This window comes from Bombina bombina, chromosome 1, assembly GCF_027579735.1.
Source record: "Bombina bombina isolate aBomBom1 chromosome 1, aBomBom1.pri, whole genome shotgun sequence".
Taxonomy (NCBI): Eukaryota; Metazoa; Chordata; class Amphibia; order Anura; family Bombinatoridae; genus Bombina; species Bombina bombina.
Genome location: NC_069499.1, coordinates 1,232,913,088 through 1,232,930,721, shown reverse-complemented (window position 1 = coordinate 1,232,930,721; position 17,634 = coordinate 1,232,913,088).

Below are 17,634 nucleotides of genomic sequence, written 5' to 3'. Positions count from 1 at the left end.
GAGGGCAGCCAAACATTTAAAAAGATCATTTGAAGTTCATATTCACTGAAAGATGTATTCATGCTACATTTTGTATGATAACATTTGAGCTCTAGTGCAATGGTTCTTAAAGTGAAGTTCAATTTTAAACCACTGCTCATCACCCATGTAAACATTAACCTTCAAATATAAAAGTCGCTAACTTTTTTTAAAAAAAAAGGATATGAATTTAGCGTAATTTATATATATATTATAGCGATGTTTCTTACTGTTACTCCTCCCCCGGTCTACTTCCTTATTTTCCTCTAATGACGTAGCAATCGTAAGAACAAGCTGACGTCGTCATTTCAATGCTCGTGCACAAGAACGGATTCGATATGCGCATGCGTATTCTATCTTCTTTCGCGCATGCGTACAAATTTTCGGTCCGTCCCGCAGTTCATTCCAGAGCAGAGTTACATTATATATACCAGAGCAGAGTTGCACGAGCATGACAAATAGCAGGACAATCACTTTTACACGCATGCGCGAGACTGTATGATGACGCGGGTAAAAAGGGGCAGGACGCCCCGGGGGAAGTGAAGGGATTGGATTGAAAAATTAGAAAACATGTCAATCAAAAGACGAACAATGTCGGGCGGACAATTGCGGCAATACGGACGGTAAATGTAAATTAAAGAATGAAACAACAGCAATAATTTTAACATTTTTGATGAATGAGCATTATACTTTATTCTATTGATAATTATAATACTGTAATCGAGAGCCGCGGACTTGAACTTCACTTTAAACCTTTTTAGACTCTGGCATGCTGGGAACACATCAATACTACTACCAATGTACTCTTGTGTAATTAACTGTAATTTAATATTTCACAGTTTACTCTGCATTGAATATATTCAAATTCTATTACAATATATAGTTGTAAAGTACGTGTTGAGTATCTCACAACATACAAGACATAGCACTTCATGCATGCACGCCATTTATATTAATCATATGTGCTTCTATGACAGGCTCTCACACAGCCATAACCAATCATGGTACTTGATGACAAAATCATTGTATTGCTGTTTTTTGATTGGTTGCACTTAAGGGAGTTAAAGGTTCAATGTCGTGCGGGTGCGGCAACTAACTTACATCCTAAATGTACCATAAATAAAGACAAGACAACAATATGGAGGTTAAGACCATATAGGTCAATTTTATTAACACGAGGCACTCCCTGACTGATTTAATTTAAGGCATCAGGGCCATCTCCAAACTTTAAACTTTTCATTTACCCAGTACGGTAAATGACTATCATTCTAAATTAACTTTATTTAAACAGTTGAGCGGCAATTCCTAAACCTAAATAACCCATATGAAGCGGGAAGCAGCCCCCCAGGCAAACGGAGACAAAGCGGAGCCCGGCTACAACGCGGTACCAGATAGAAGGTTACATACTCGAGCTGTTCGGCCCTCCGCAACCCAGGAGGCGCTTTCCCCAAGCACGCGCCTGGGTACGTCACGCCCCCTGCAATGGCCGTCACTCCTCCCTGCTTTCTATCTGCTGCCCGGGATGCTACCGCCCGCCTTTAGGGTGTAACAACGCTCGAACCTTATGGGACCCTCAGCCCGTCCAGGCGAACACCAAGACGACACTGGGGGGAGCGGAAAAAATCATTAAACGCCCTGGCCTTACCCAAAGACGATAGGTTGACTAACCCTGTCTGGCCCCAGGGAGACTAAACTTAACTATATACAATTACCTAATTGCCGCGGGAGAAAAGAAAGGGATGGGTGGGTGGGAGAAGATTCCAGATGTTCCTGACAGAAAGAGGGCCTCAAACTCCCAGAATCCCCTTCTTATCTGTGAGTAAAACCCCTCCCTTAGATCTGCAACACTGTTGCAATCTAACCTACAGCTCCACACACACTCCTCCTCCCTGCAACCTTAACCCTTAAGACGCTCCAGGCTGATCAGGGCCCTGCACTTACATTAGTTTAGCATCTGAAGCAAAATAAACCAATGATACATAAATATGGTGAAAGTTTTTAAACACATGTAATTGTATAAATAGGCAAATTTGGCAATAGTATGATGTATTTTGATGAAAATATATTTTACTATATTGCTCTAGTGCAGGGGTGTCAAACTCAAATTAATCGTGGGCCGCATCAGCAGTTTGGTCACCCTCAAAGGGCCGGTTGTATCCGTAGGACTATGTGTCCACTCTTTATTATCATAAATAATTGTCACTGCATTCAATTATTACTGTTAATAATAAGAATAATGACAAGTAGATATTCAAATGTACAATTATTGTACAATTTATTGAAAAATGATTTTTGGTAACAGACAGTAATTTTTATTTTTTTAAACATACAAATATTGCCAAACACTGTTTATTACACATATGGCAAACACAAGGCATTAACTTTTTTTTAACTTTTCTGACTAGATGGCTGACATTGTTTTCCTGAGGTCAGTCCATCGATGTCTGGCTTTAGGTCTTGTGCAATCCGCAAAACGGCATGGTACCAAAGTGAATCAGCTGATTGATTAATTCAATCCATGCTTTTCTGACTTTAAAGAACAGAACTTAACCTTTACCAGCTTTGATAACCTCCATGCTGTTTTGCGGATTGCTACAGCACAAGAGCACTCTGATACGTTATACCACTGTAAAGTGACACGGAAGTGGTCAGTATATCCAAATTTTACTGCTCAGACTTTTAAGCAGAATAATAAGCAGACCCCCCCTGATAAGCAGACCCCCCCTCCCCCCCCACATACATCATATGTACTTACAGTACAGGAGAGAAGGGTTCAGGCAGCCGTTGGATCTGTCACATCACAGGATGGCATGCGCTCAATATAAAAACAAGTGGAGGTTTCCTGAATGCATGTAAAGTGGAGGTTTCCTGTGTAGAACGGCCGGCGCCGCTAGAGGGCTGGCTTGTAGGCTGCCGTGCATGATTTGAAGAGGCAGCTTTCTTGTGTAAAAAAAAAAAAGCGAGAATAAAAGGTGAAGGCTGGCGGCGGCTACACGGGCCACATGACGAGGTCTGGCGGGCCGGATTCGGCCCGCGGGCCTTGTGTTTGACACCCGTGCTCTAGTGTTTTAATAGTAAATAAAAAAAATTACATGCAAACTATATGTTCAACCTTCTCAAATCGGTTAAAGGGACATGTAACTTGCATGATTCAGATAGAGCATGAAAGTTTAAGACGCTTTTAAATTCACTTCTATTTTCAAATGTGCTTTGTTCTCTTGATATTCCTTGTGGAAAAATATGCACATATCCTACAATAGAGCGAGCTAGCTGCTGATTGGTGCCTCCACCAAGCTGTTCTTTCAGCAAAGGATAACAAGATAATAAAGTAAATTTGATAATAGAAGTACATTGGAAAGTTGTTTAAAATTGTATGCTCTATCTGAATCATGAAAGAAAATGTTGTATCTTTAAACACATAGGTATAGTCCCACTTAGGAGCTATAAAAATTGTCTTACTTGTCATTTTATGATTGGCAGATACAAGCATGGTGATTTTACCTATGTGTTAACCCAAGTAAATGAATTAAATACGTAGCTATCTAGGGTCAGTAATGCAAACATGACTCGTTTTTAAAAAAAAACTGAAATGAAATAGCTTTTCTAAACATAATGTAGATATTTAGTTATTTGTATCACATTATTTATTTAGTGTAATAAAAATATTTTACAGTATTTTTAGAAATCGTTCTTAGCTACTAAATTATTGAAATACATATTAATGCAGCTTCATGGCTGTAGGTTTGATTGGAGTATATTTTCAGACATAAACAGGGCTATATATATTCACTTAGATTCTGAGTGCTTTCTCTCAGGGGACAGTATCTTTTTCATTCTTAGGCTATTATATTGCATATTAAAAAGAAGTCACTATGTTATAGCAAATATGTTTAAGATCTGAGCTCTCACCTGAGCCATATCTGTATGCAGGAAGAAAATAGCAAAAACTCCAAGATAATGTGAAAATATTGGTTACTATTCCAATCTATCAGAATACTTATGCAAAAATAATACATCTGGTTGGATACATTTTTGCTTTTTTTCAAAACTGCCATTTTGAATAAGTAAACCGGCTTTAATCAGGAATGAATGTTAGAAACAGGTGCATTTAAGGCTTTTATAGTCTTTTCACAGGTATTATCACAGAGTTTCAGGAAGGCAAAATATATTAACGCCAAAGAGAAAAGTAAAGTTAATTAATTCAATATATATATATATATATATATATATATATATATATATATATATATATATATATATACAGGGAGTGCAGAATTATTAGGCAAATGAGTATTTTGACCACATTATCCTCTTTATGCATGTTGTCTTACTCCAAGCTGTATAGGCTCGAAAGCCTACTACCAATTAAGCATATTAGGTGATGTGCATCTCTGTAATGAGAAGGGGTGTGGTCTAATGACATCAACACCCTATATCAGGTGTGCATAATTATTAGGCAACTTCCTTTCCTTTGGCAAAATGGGTCAAAAGAAGGACTTGACAGGCTCAGAAAAGTAAAAAATAGTGAGATATCTTGCAGAAGGATGCAGCACTCTTAAAATTGCAAAGCTTCTGAAGCGTGATCATCGAACAATCAAGCGTTTCATTCAAAATAGTCAACAGGGTCGCAAGAAGAGTGTGGAAAAAGCAAGGTGCAAAATAACTGCCCATGAACTGAGAAAAGTCAAGCGTGCAGCTGCCAAGATGCCACTTGCCACCAGTTTGGCCATATTTCAGAGCTGCAACATCACTGGAGTGCCCAAAAGCACAAGGTGTGCAATACTCAGAGACATGGCCAAGGTAAGAAAGGCTGAAAGACGACCACCACTGAACAAGACACACAAGCTGAAACGTCAAGACTGGGCCAAGAAATATCTCAAGACTGATTTTTCTAAGGTTTTATGGACTGATGAAATGAGAGTGAGTCTTGATGGGCCAGATGGATGGGCCTGTGGCTGGATTGGTAAAGGGCAGAGAGCTCCAGTCCGACTCAGACACCAGCAAGGTGGAGGTGGAGTACTGGTTTGGGCTGATATCATCAAAGATGAGCTTGTGGGGCCTTTTCGGGTTGAGGATGGAGTCAAGCTCAACTCCCAGTCCTACTGCCAGTTTCTGGAAGACACCTTCTTCAAGCAGTGGTACAGGAAGAAGTCTGCATCCTTCAAGAAAAACATGATTTTCATGCAGGACAATGCTCCATCACACGCGTCCAAGTACTCCACAGCGTGGCTGGCAAGAAAGGGTATAAAAGAAGAAAATCTAATGACATGGCCTCCTTGTTCTCCTGATCTGAACCCCATTGAGAACATGTGGTCCATCATCAAATGTGAGATTTACAAGGAGGGAAAACAGTACACCTCTCTGAACAGTGTCTGGGAGGCTGTGGTTGCTGCTGCACGCAATGTTGATGGTGAACAGATCAAAACACTGACAGAATCCATGGATGGCAGGCTTTTGAGTGTCCTTGCAAAGAAAGGTGGCTATATTGGTCACTGATTTGTTTTTGTTTTGTTTTTGAATGTCAGAAATGTATATTTGTGAATGTTGAGATGTTATATTGGTTTCACTGGTAAAAATAAATAATTGAAATGGGTATATATTTGTTTTTTGTTAAGTTGCCTAATAATTATGCACAGTAATAGTCACCTGCACACCCAGATATCCCCCTAAAATAGCTAAAACTAAAAACAAACTAAAAACTACTTCCAAAAATATTCAGCTTTGATATTAATGAGTTTTTTGGGTTCATTGAGAACATGGTTGTTGTTCAATAATAAAATTAATCCTCAAAAATACAACTTGCCTAATAATTCTGCACTCCCTGTATATATATATATATATATATATATATATATATATATATATATATATATATATATATGTGTGTGTGTGTGTGTGTGTGTGTGTGTTTGTGTGTATTCACTCAAATATAAACTTATACACAAATAAATAGGGAAAATACCAAATAAAATTGTGTAAAATAAAGTAAAAGGATATAGTCCTCCAATCCCACAAGTTGAGATTTCCTCCAGATTCTTTTGAGTGCTGGGTTAATCCTGGAAATAGACCTCAGGGGAATAAAGGGAAATAGACAATAGTGAAGTCCGTTTTAACAAACCAATGTTTTTATGATTGGTCAGGTACTCACACACTTTTGAGCTAGAACTCAGCTCTTAGTGGTTAGGCAGGTAGGTATCAAGCCCCTCGGCACTCCCTCTTGGTGAAGGTCTTCCCATTATGCAGAGAAATAACAAAACAAACAATAATGAAGACCGTTTTTTTCAATGGGGACTATAGTCTAATTGACTGGTACAAAGCAATGAGCTATAATTTAGCACTAAGTGATTAAAGAAACATTGTACACTAGATTTTTCTTTGCATACATGTTTTTTAGATGATCCATTCATACAGCCTATCAGGGATTTGTTTTGTAACAATGTATAGTTTTGTTTATTTTCAGACTCCTAACCAAGCTCCACAGTGTCAGATGTATACACGCGTTTACAGACTCCTGCTGGCTCCTGTTTATGTTATCTGTCTCTTCATATGCAGGGAAGTAGGGGAGGGTCTGCTCTTCTGCTTTCCCAGACTCTTTCAGAAGGTGTCCCAGTCAACCTCATCAATAGTGCTAAACTGGGAACTTCTAAGTAAGTTTTTAAAAGGTTTTATACTGGATTTTTATATCAGCATATTCTTCTTCATAGTAGTATCTGTAACGTGCAGTTATATGAAAATTGGTGTATACTGTCCCTTTAAGCAGGCAGCTCCTCAGCTTCCCCCAGATAAAACAGGAACAATAGCGTATAAGAAAAATATTTATTAAAATACATAAAATGTATATAAAATTTACAGGACAAAGGACAATACTGTGTCTTCAGCTCAGTAACATTTATCATGAACATACCACATGCACAATGAACTGAAAAGTGGAATAACCAAGCAACGCAGCAGTAAAACAGTCCTTATAATGTCCTTAACCCCTTAACAACTGAGGACGTGCCAGGCACGTCCTACAAAAAGTGTCAGTTAATGACCAAGGACATGCCCAGTGCACATCTTCTGGGATTGTGATCGCTTCCAGACGCTTTCAGGGTATTGCTTTCAGGGCCAGTGATGGTGCCGATCGTTGGTGGCGTGGGAGGGATACAAGGGAGGCGGGTGGGCGGCTCATCACTGGTTCACATCCTCTCAGCTGGGATCCGGCTGCGGCAGTGCGGTGTGGTCGTCAGGAGCGCGCAAGGGGGACGGGATCGCGCACGTGCGCTATTTAGTACAGACTCGAGTATAATATAGAGTGAAGGAGGGAGAGGGAGGGGGGAAATAAATAATTAATTATTGGGAAAGGGATCTGGGTGGGGGAAGGGGAAGAGTATTGAGGGGGCAGCTACACTACAGAAAAATGGGGTATAATTATAAAAAAAGCCCAATTTTGACCAAACTGGCAGCTGCCAGTACCCAAGATGGTGGCAATTAGCTAGAAGCGGGAGGGTTAGAGAGCTGTGGGGCTAAGGGGGATCCAACTAAGCATTTTATATATATGTTTGTATATATATATATATATATATATATAATTCTATATACAAAATAAAAAAGCCTTTTATTTTAGTACCGGCAGACAGATCTCTACACTAAAGTTAAAATTAACCCTACAAGCTACCTAATTTAACCCCTTCACTGTTGGGCATAATAGAAGTGTCGTGCTCAGCAGCATTAAAGGGACACTGAACCCAAATTTTTTCTTTTGTGATTCAGGAAGAGCATGAAATTTTAAGCAGCTTTCTAATTTACTCCTATTATCAAATTTTCTTCATTCTCTTGGTATCTTTATTTGAAATGCCAGAATGTAAGTTTAGATGCCAGCCCATTTTTGGTGAACAACCTGGGTTGTCCTTGCTGATTGGTGGATAAATTCATCTACCAATAAAAAAGTGCTCTCCAGAGTTCTGAACCTAAAAAAAAAAGCTTAGATGCCTTCTTTTTCAGATAAAGATACCAAGAGAACGAAGAAAAATTGATAATAGGAGTAAATTAGAAAGTTGCTTAAAATTTCATGCTCTATCTGAATCACAAAAGAAAAAATTTGGGTTCAGTGTCCCTTTAAGCAGCCTTCTAATTACCAAAAAGCAATTCCAAAGCCATATATATCGGCTATTTCTGAACAAAGGGGATCACAGAGAAGCATTTACAACCATTTGTGCCATAATTGCACAAGCTGTTTGTAAATAATTTCAGCGAGAAACCTAAAGTTTGTGAAAAAGTTAACGATTTTTTTATTTGATCGCATTTGGCGGTGAAATGGTGGCATGAAATATACCAAAATGGGCCTAGAATCAATACTTTGGGTTGTCTACTACACTACACACAAGCTAAAATTAACCCTGCAAGATCCCTTCAAGCTACCTAATTAACCCCTTCACTGCTGGTCATAATACAAGTGTGGTGCGCAGCGGCATTTAGCGGCCTTCTAATTACCAAAAAGTAATGCCAAAGCCATAAATGTCTGCTATTTCTGAACAAAGGGTATACCAGAGAAGCATTTACAACCATTTGTGCCATAATTGCAGAAGCTGTTTGTAAATAATTTCAGTGAGAATCCTAAAGTTTGTGAAAAAGTTTGTGAAAAAGTGAACAATTTTTTTTATTTGATCGCATTTGCCAGTGAAATGGTGGCATGAAATACAGCAAAATGGGCCTAGTTGGGTTATCTACTAAAAAAAACATATATACATGTGAAGAGTTATTCAGGGATTCCTGACAGATATCAGTGTTACAATGTAACTATCGCTAATTTTGAAAAAAAAAGTGGTTTGGAAATAGCAAAGTGCAACTTGTATTTATGGCCCTATAACTTGCAAAAAAAAAGCAAAGAACGTGTAAACATTGGGTATTTCTAAACTCAGGACAAAATTTAGAAACTATTTAGCATGGGTGTTTTTTGGTGGTTGTAGATGTGTAACAGATTTTGGAGGTCAAATTTTGAAAAAGTATTTTTTTTCAATTTTTTCATCATATTTTTTTTTTTTAATAGTAATTTATAAGATATGATGAAAATAATGGTATCTTTAGAAAGTTCATTTAATGGCGAGAAAAACAATATATAATATGTGTGGGTACAGTAAATGAGTAAGAGGAAAATTACAGCTAAACACAAACACTGCAGAAATGTAAAAACAGCTCTGGTCCCAAATGGTAAGAAAATTGAAAAGTGCTGTGGTCACTAAGGGGTTAAAAACAATAAACTCCATCAATCGTTTTACCACTTTCCTAGTGGCTTTTTCAAAGATACCTACCTACCTAACCACTAAGAACTGAGTAATAGCTCAAAAGTGTGTGAGTACCTGACCACTTAAAAAAACATTTGTTTGTTAAAACAGACTTCACTATTGTCTGTTTCCTTTTTTCCCTTGAGGTCTATTTCCAGGATTAACCCAGCACTAAAAACAATCTGGAGGAAATCTCATCCTGTAGGCTTGAAGGACTATATCCTTTTACTTTTACTTAATTAATTCAATGCTGATCATGATGACTGCTTAATGTGATTGCAAGCAGATTTTTTTGTGTGCAAACATTTATTTCAATTTATTACATAAGTGCTATTTATATTCTGTTATTTTATAATTAATATATTTAAAAGTACTAACACTTATTTCCAGTAATAAATTAACATTCTGTTGATCGTACTTAATTTGTGTTTAATAATTTAAAAACGTGATCTGAGCATGCACAAAAATGTCAACATTAAAAAAGCAGTGCAAACAGTTAAGATATTGCACTTAAAACAGGCCAAAATGCAGACCTCCAAACCTACTGCCCCTTCTATAGCTATATCAGTCACAGCAAATCTCTAGGATCTACTGGCTCTGCCCACAGCACGACAAATCCCACCAAACTCCACCCATGACACACAAACCTCAGCCAATGAAAAGCCAATGACCCAATGTCCCACCCCCTACTATTTCCCCCTCACCTCCTTGTCCCAGAAAACCCCAGGGAAATGTTGGGAGCTATGAAAATGGGTTCTCAAGAGATCAAAGCTTTTGAAGGGTGCAGTTACTTCAAATTTTTAAACACTGTGAAATAGGCAAAGCACTTTGTACAAGCATTGTGAAGCAATGTAACATGGGTCCTTCTTTGTTGTATGCATAAACTGAATATCCTTTACAACATAATCACTTCTCTCACCATTTAAGCAAACAAGTTAAAAGACACTGAAAGATAAAGAACCTAGAATGGCATCTGAAAGTCTTATTATTAAGTCACCACATAGGAAATAATAGAAAACTCCCAAAATAAATGTACAATTGCCACATAACAATAGCTAATGAGAACTACAAACAGTAATTAATTAAAATGAAAATGGAACTCAATTTAAATTACCAAAGTAGAAATAAATTATAAGAAAGGCAGAGCTTAAAGTCTTATAATATCTTATCTCTAAAAAGAGAGAACTAAAATATGAATTATGAATTATACAGCATATAGTACTGTGCAAAAGTTTTAGGCAGGTGTGAAAAATTGCTTTTAAATAAGAATGCTTTAAAAAATAAAAATTTTAATAGTTTATTTTTATCAATTAGCAAAATGCAAAGTGAGTGAGCAGAGGGAAAATTTAAATCAAACCCTTTGCCTCCAAAACAGCATAAATTCTTCTAGATACACTTGCGCACAGTGTTTTAAGGAACTCGACAGGAAGGTTGTTTCAAACATCTTGGAGTACTAGCCACAGTTCTTTTGTGGATTTAGGCAGCCTCAGTTGCTTCTGTCTCTTTATGTGATCCCAGACAGACTCAATAACGTTAAGATCCGTGCTCTGTAGGGATAGTTCCTAATGACTTTGGCTCTATGTTTAGGGTTGTTGTCATGCTGCAAAATATATTCGGGGCCAATCAGATACCTCCCTGATGGTATTGTATGATGAATAAGCATCTGCCTGTACTTCTCATCATTAAGGAGACCATTCATTCTGACCAAATACTCAACTCCATTTGCAGAAATGCAGCCCCATATGTTCAAGTAACCTACAACATGCAGACACTTATTCTTGTATGGCTCTCCAGCCATTTGGTGAACAAACTGCCTTCTGCTACAGCCATATATTTAAAATTTTGACTCATCCGACTAGAGCACCTGCTGTGATTTTTCTGCACCTTCGTTCCTGTGTTTTCGTGAATAGTTAAGTCGCTTGGCCTTGTTTACATGCCAGAGGTATGTTTTTTTGGCTGCAAATCTTCCATGAAGACCTCTTCTGACCAAGCTTTTCCAGACGGTAGTAGTAGAGTTAGATGAGTGTGCAAGGTCCCACTGGTTTCTGCTAATTTTGAGCTGATGGCACTGCTGGAGTTCTTCAGATTGTGAAGGGAAGTAAGCGTGATGTATCTTTTATCTGCTGTACTGAGTTTCCTAGGCCAACCACTGTGTCTACTGTCCTCAAAGTTTCCTATTTCTTAGTGCTTCTTCAGAACAGCTTGGACAGCATAGCTAGAAACCCCTGTCTGCCTTGAAATTTCTGCCTGGGAGAGACATTGCTGACGCAGTATAACTACCTTTATAACTGTGTCCCGTCTTACCATGGTGTATGACTTTTGACATTAAGTTGTCGTCAGCAACATCTTTTTTTAGCAGTTTGGAAGTTCCTCACCCAGTTTTATTCTTCCTACACAGGTGTTTCTGTTACAGTTAATAACTGTGTTTGAAACTACATTCAAATTAAATTAATGATCAAGAGATTTTAATGTTTAAAAACATTGCATGCTGTAATTTTTTGCAGCATGCTAGCTTACAATGGGCCAGATTACAAGTGGAGCGGAATTTAACACTACCCCATGAGTATTGACTCTGCTAGAAGTAAGCTTTTTGAGCGCATCGGGTGGCGCTCGTATTACAAATTGAAAGTAAAAAGTTTTGCTCATGCACTAACATGAAAAGCCAAACTTAGAATTAGCGTGATAACCTATTTCCTTCTCTCACATGGCATCAAAGACATGGAACACCCTTTTCGCTTCACCTCAGACAATCCACTTCCCTTACAAAGTTCAGAAAGGACCTCGGCCCTCAAAACCTGGCTCTTTGACTGATGCTCATCCCCTCCCCCCCTCCTCCTATCCGCTTTCCTTTAGCGCCTTGAGACCCTCACAGGTGATTAGTTTGCGCTCTATAAGTACCCGATAGATAGATAGATTTCCCTATAAAAGTGAATAGAGCAAAAAAAGTGGAAAAAACCTAACATCCTACTTGTGCACAAACCCGATCTCATATTCCTGCATGCACTAACCCGACATGGAAAGATTAATATTTCACATTCCAATGTTCTTCACATAGCAGAATATGTTTTATGTATTCATAAATACATATTTCAACATATATCTGACGTTTTCTTAGTACAATATATATATTTTCCTATATATCTATAGGTATAGATATATACAGCTATAAATAGGAATATCTATTTATAAATACTGGAATGTCAAATATTTACAGTAAATACATAGTATAACACTTTATTAAATATAAATATTGCATAAACATGTTATTACATATTTTCATCTACTTAAATGCAAAGGGCTCCAATGCACTTATATATGTGTGTATATATGTATTTATGTAAATACATATATACACATATAAATAAACAAAACATATGTACACACAAATAAACATATATATATATTTATATATATATATATATATATATATATATATATATATATATATATTTAGACATGTATGTAACTATCTCAATGTTAAAGCCCTGAAACCTCATATCTTTGAGCCCTTAAAACTTGTTTGTGCATTATTTTTTTAAAATAATTCTTATTAGTGTTATTATGAGAGTAACTATAAATTGTAATGTATTTTTTATGTGTTTTGAGCTACTTTTTTGTTTTGTGAAACAGTTAACCAGAGCTTTGAGGACGTGCTGTCCCGACAAGCATTAACTTCAATTGTGCTCAAGCGATTGCGTTTGCTTTCAACTTGTAATTCAGCGCTGCGGAATCTGTTGGTGCTCTACAAATACCTGATAATTATAATAATACGTGCGGGAAAACCTGTGATAGACCCATTTTTGCTTGTGCGTAACTGTTAGTGCTCCACTTGTAATCTGGCCTTATGTCTTTAACCACCGAAGTGGTTAAATACAAGAATAAAGTCCCATAGCCTGTCATCCAATCAGGAGTGGCTGTCACATGTAGCTTTTCCTTTAACCTAAAGATCTGTTTGGTTCTCAGCATACAGATCTTCGGGTGACAACCAGGGTCACAGGACATACAGAGGTAATCAATTGGCTCTTTATATGGGGCCTTGATCCTATGAGGAAAAAATCTTTGGTTTTGGTGAACGCTACCCTTGTCTGTAAAGAGTTAAAATCTCCCTTATATTATTCAATACAGAATGAGTTAAAATTCATTAAATCCTGGGTCATTTCTCCTGTAACTGAGACAGAGGTTTCACTTATTCTTGGAAATGATAGATCTTTGCAAGATTCATGTCTCTGATGCCAAGAGGAAGTATATTTTGATCAATACATATAGTCCTGTGATTAAAATTTAATGCAGTTCTAATGAAACATGTACATTTCTTTGTAAATAAGAGTCTATGTACTGTGTGCAGATATAGGTATTTTATATTAAACTTAACTGATCTAGCTTGCTCACACAGAAACATCAGGGTATCCTACTGAAATATACAGTATATATGTGTGTGTGTGTATATGTGTGTGCTGATGGATAGATATTTCACACTTTTTAATCAAAAATAATCACAGAAATGTATTTAAGTGAAAGACCACATAGAGGCATATTTATCAAAGCGTCAACTGAAAATACACTGGAATTCCGCATCATAATTGTCGCGAGATTGATCCGCCATAGTTATCAAAGCGTCAAGATCGGCAAATGTTGAAATTTGTGACGTAATATACGATCCTGCTATCTCAATCCGACGCAGATCGATGCGAGTTGAAAACAGTGGTATTCGAGCGGAATTGTGTTCATTCGTCCTTCTAATCGACACTATTTGAACCTCTCACTAAGTTATCAAAAATTCTACATTTACGCTTGCGTCTTTTCCGACTCAGCGTACCAAGTTTTCAATCCGTTACCCTTGAGGTTGCGGATACCATAGAACTCAATGGAAGTCGGAAAACACAGAAAGCTTATGTTCGATGCAATAAGAGAATGAAGCATATGACATAATAAAAGTAAATTAGAAACCCTATTAAATTTGTATACCCTTTCGAAGTCAAACAATATTATTGCTCCACATTTGGTGCACTAGTAGATATAGGGATAAAAATGAAAAATACATTACTACTTATGGATTATGCTACAAATTTGTCTCTCATTACAAAGCTAGTGGACAATATTATTTCTACAAATTTGGTGCAAAGTTTTGCCCCAAAATTGTTGCACTAATAGATATAGAGATAAAAATGAAATAAATACACAACATAATATAGCTAACTTCCTTTTTATTTTTTTGAAAAATCTATGTGCACCATGTTTAAGCCATGTAACACAAGTCCCACTCTCCACTTTGCGCCATTTTTGACTCAACACTATTCGCACCAATTATGACATAAACTCCTAAACAACCCACACACTAGTGAATTTTTCAACCACTTTTTATTGGAACATGCATAATCACATGATTTATGACATCAGCCAATCTGATTCAAATATACATTTTAAACTATCATTAACGAATCAAAATGCTTGATACTTGTGTCATTGATCACTCATCAGAACTTGTAAGTGCCATTTGTTACATTGTGTATTATACTTTGAAAGTATGCATATATGAATTTAGAATTAAAGATAAACATTGATGCTGACATTAGGACACACAGTGTAATATTTTAGACAAGGATTTTAAAATTTGAATTCATATAATCTTTAGATAATAGCTCAAAGGGATAGCCCACCTAACATTAAACTCTTATGATTCAGATACAGCAGAAATTAAAATCACCTCTTTACTGTCATGCTATTTTCTGTGTATTACTTACTTCTCTTGAATTTCTTTTTCCGTAAGAAATGTCATCTTATATGCAAGCCCATTTTATAACACCTGTGAAGGGGTGGTTTTTAAAACTAGATTGCAATCAGGAGGGGTTACACAGGTACAGAGAGAAAACTGGACCAGCTCTTAAAATATCAATTGATTGCAAATAAATACATATGATACTCTGAATACATGTTATATTTGCAATTATTCCTGCTCAGAATAATAATACATTTACTCTATATGCATATAGTGGTATAAATAAACACAGAGAAATGAAAGACAACATTGTTTAGAACAAAAAAAGGGAATTTAGGGACATGTAAATATGTTTGTAACACACACACACACATACACACATATATACAATTATGTGCAAATATATATGTACAAATTCTAGCATTAATCATAAAAAAAAATATGAGATAAAAGCATATCATGACTTCTAGAAATACAAATGCACGTTAATTTATGTGAAAATATCATATAACAGATTTTTTTGTATAACAAATAAACATAAAAATAACTTTCTATCAGATATTTATTATTGATGTATAAATGTAGCTATTTCTTGGACATTAACCGTTGAAAAATAAAAGATTAGCTTTAGAGAAATGAGCTTTTTCATGGACAGTAATGAAATGGTATAAATAAAGTTGGGAAAAACCTGAATAACCGCAACATCGATGACTGTTAGTTAACACCAGTCCGATGCTCTTTGCACCGTACTTGACACACGTGTTTTTGACAGCTTTTTTGATAAATAAGGAGATCGTATTCAGATCCGCGGCAGCGATGTTTGGCGAGCGTATTGATGCCGGCAAATGCAACATAGTTGATGCTTTGATAAATAGGCCCCTAAGTTTGAAAAATAACATCCTCTAATTTGTTATAACATATAATTTTATCACTAGTGACCCCTGTTTAACCCCTGCAAGGTACATTTGGAAGCTGCAGAGAACTGCTGAAGCCGAGCGGAAACTGCCAGTCAGCCAATTAGCAGTGGCAGTTACACAGTCTCTGGCCATTTCAGCTCAGGATCAGCGGTTCTCTGAGGCTCTGTGGCTCTCAATCTGTATTTAACTATGTGTTTAACCCAACTTTACGTTGTTGGGGGATGGCGGATTAGGGGTTAATACATTTATTATTGCCTTTGACAGAAAGTATTACCTACAAATAGAAGGCACAGCGATGGGTACGAGGTATGCACCAAGCTATGCCAACCTCTTCATGGGAGAATGGGAAGAAACGTTTTTCAATAGTGGCAGCTATGGTGCAAACCTCGTACTCTATAAAAGATACAAAGATGACCTTCTGATCATCTGGCGTGGACCCGAATTAGAAATGTTGAAAATGTTTGAAGATATGAATAATAATACACAAAGCTTAACCTTTACCCACAATTATAGCAAACACTGTGTCACTTTTTTAGATCTGGGCATTATGGTAGTAGAAGATAAAAAAGAGACCAGAATGCACTTTAAACCAGTAGTATACCTATGTGCATGCAGAAAGCTGCCATTTGAATCGATGGAAAGAAAATATCCCAATAGGACAATGTATAAGAATAAGAAAGAACTGTTCGTGTATGGAAGACTTTGAGAGCCAGACCCTATCTCTAATAGAGAGATTTTATGCAAGAGGCTATAAAGATAAATACATAAATCATTCAGTAATAAGAGCAAAGAATATGGAAAGAGTCTCCTTGAATACAAAAAGAAACCAGATGAGGGAATAGAGACTGACACTACTTTAAAAGTCCAATTTATTACAAACTATAAGGCTGACCATGGGCTAATCAAGAAGATTATTAATAAACATTGGCACCTGCTGAAAGCAGATCCTATAATAGGGGATGGGTTGACACCAAAACCAAAATTTGTTTTCAAAAGGGCAAATAATTTGAAATCAATGATAGCCCCAAGTGATCTAAAACAAAATAAGAAGAAAGGTATAAGGAAACTAGTAGACACTGATCTATCAGGTAAAAAAAAAATTCTGCTATACATGCAGAGCACAAAGAAAAAAAGTATCATGATAACAAATATAAATGAAGAATACATCATTAAAGACCTTATAAGATGTTCAAATAAAAACATAATCTACATACTGCAATGTACATGTAATTTGTTCTATCTGGGTGAGACAAAAAGGTGTTTACAAGATAGAATCAGGGGACACCTGTGTAATATAGAGAATGAAGTGGAGAATATACATTGTAAAGATGTACATAAGTGTAAAATTAGTGATTTTAAATATTGGGGTATAAAGAAAGTGCCTATGAATTGGAGGGGGGGGAGAGATATTGAAAAAAAGATTACTGATCAAAGAAGCTGAACTTATTTATACATTTGACACACTATACCCAAAAGGTCTCAACTGAGAGCTTGATTTATCTCCATTCCTATTTAAATGAACAATCTGAATATATATAACATATGTAGAATTTATAACATTCTATTTCATAACATGTATATGGACTATTAAAGTGAATGTAAATTTTGATGCTAAAGTGCCCGGTTTTTAAAACTTTGATTAAAAACAGGGGCACTTTAATTCATCAATATTTTCATTTCACTCCTGTTGTGAAAAAAAAACTTACTTTTTAATCTTCAC